Below are 2230 nucleotides of genomic sequence, written 5' to 3'. Positions count from 1 at the left end.
TTCCTGGGGATCAGTAGTGCTGGCGGTAGAGGAAGAGTGGTGCACAAAATTGTGATGTCCAGGCTCGAACAATCCCTGGCAACGTGAGCAACTTGGTACGCGTAATCGTGATTACACTTTAATTATGTAAAGTTTATGGCTCTTTCTTTCCCTGGCAATGGCGCCAAGAACATGGTGCCAATACCAGGGTTCACAACTTCGATACAACTAACCAGCAAGTGCACTGGGTCGTCCAAGTAATACCTTACGTGAGTAAGGGTCGAATCCCACGGAGATTGTTGGTTTGAAGCAAGCTATGGTCACCTTGTAAATCTCAGTCAGGCAGATATAAAGTGATAATGGTGTTTTCGAATATTATATAATAAAACAGGGATAGAAATACTTATGTAATTCATTGGTAGGAATTTCAGATAAGCGAATGGAGATGCTTTCGTTCCTCTGAACCTCTGCCTTCCTGCTATCTTCATCCAATCAGTCTTACTCCTTTCCATGGCTGGCTTTATGCAAGGGCATCACCGTTGTCAGTGGCTACATCCCCTCCTCTCAGTGAATAATATGCTCACGCACCCTGTCACAGATTCTTTCAAGAGCCAACATATTTAACATTCTTAAACAACAACTTCAAAAGACATATGCACTGTTCAATCATACATTCAGAAAACAAGAAGCATTGTCACCACATCAATATAATTAAACTACGTTCAAAGATAAATTCGAAACTCATGTACTTCTTGTTCTTTTGAATTAAAACATTTTTTATTTAAGAGAGGTGATGGATTCATAGGACATTCATATCTTTAAGACAGAGTTACTAACTACTAATGATCATGTAATGAAGACACAAACACAGATAAGCACATAGAAAACGAAAAAAACAGAGAAAGTAAGAACAAGGAATGAGTCCACCTTGGTGATGTCCTTGAGCTCTTCTATGTCTCTTCCTTGTCTTTGCTGCTCCTCCTTCATTGCTTTTAGATCTTCTCTGATTTCATGAAGGATGATGGAGTGCTCTTGATGTTCCACCCTTAGTTGCTTCCAATAATTGTGTGGAAGAAAATGTATCCCCTGAGGTATCTCAGGGATCTTCTTGATTTGCAGTCAAATGTTCTACCACTGAGCTATAGACCCTTGATGGAGCTTTTGTCTTCCCTTTCCTCTTTCTAGAGGTTTCTCTGGCCTTAGGTGCCATCAATGGTTATGGAAAAAACAAAAAAGCTATGCTTTTACCACACCAAACTTAGAATGTTGCTCGCCCTCGAGCAAAAGAAGAAAGAATAGAAGAATAAGAAGAAGATATGGAGGAGATGGATGGGAGTGTGTATCCGGCCATATGGGTGGGATTGGGTGGGAGAGAGATGTTGAATTTTGAAGGTAGTGGTTGTATGGATGTAAGTGGTAAATGGAAAGTAGAAGGGAAGATCATGAATGGGAAGAGAGATGATGAGGTAGGTGGGGATCCTGTGGGGTCTACAGATCCTGAGATGTCAAGGCATTCACATCCCTGCACCAATTTAGGCATGTGAAACACAAAATATTTTTGATTTTTATGATTTTCTAATTAATTTTTTTTTTTTGGATTTTTATTTTATATTTTTCGAAAATTATATGAAAAAGAAAGGATTCCAAAATTTTTAATATGAATTCCAGGAATCTTGCCATGTTAGTCTAAAAGCTCCAATCAAAATATGAGTGTAATTCAGACATGACAAGCCTGACATACCCTATCCAGAAGGATTGGGCATGACTCTACTGAAGTGATTAGCCAATCCCAAAGCAGTTTGGGTATGGCTTTACAGCCAGATAGGCTTCAACATGCTTCATGAAACACTAGAATTCATTCTTAAAAATTTTGAAGCCATAGAATAATTTATTTTTGAAAACATTATTTTTAGTAAAAATTTTTTTTTTTCGAAAACAAAAGAAAAATTTTTGAAAGCTTTTTGAAAAATTTTTTGAAAACAAAACAAAAAGAAAATTACCTAATCTGAGCAACAAGATGAACCGTCAGTTGTCCAAACTCGAACCATCCCCGGCAACGGCGCCAAAAACTTGGTGCTGTTGCCGGATCAAAAGGGAATCTGGCACTGATGTTACCGGACCAAAAGCTTGCCGAAACCTCAAACAATTCCCCGGCAACGGCGCCAAAAACTTGGTGCACGAAATTGTGATGTCCAGGCTCGAACAATCCCTGGCAACGTGAGCAACTTGGTACGCGTAATCGTGATTACAC

Source organism: Arachis ipaensis, chromosome B06, assembly GCF_000816755.2.
Source record: "Arachis ipaensis cultivar K30076 chromosome B06, Araip1.1, whole genome shotgun sequence".
In the NCBI taxonomy this organism is placed as follows: domain Eukaryota; kingdom Viridiplantae; phylum Streptophyta; class Magnoliopsida; order Fabales; family Fabaceae; genus Arachis; species Arachis ipaensis.
The sequence above is the reverse complement of the archived record's forward strand: the minus strand, read 5'-3'. Positions refer to the sequence as shown.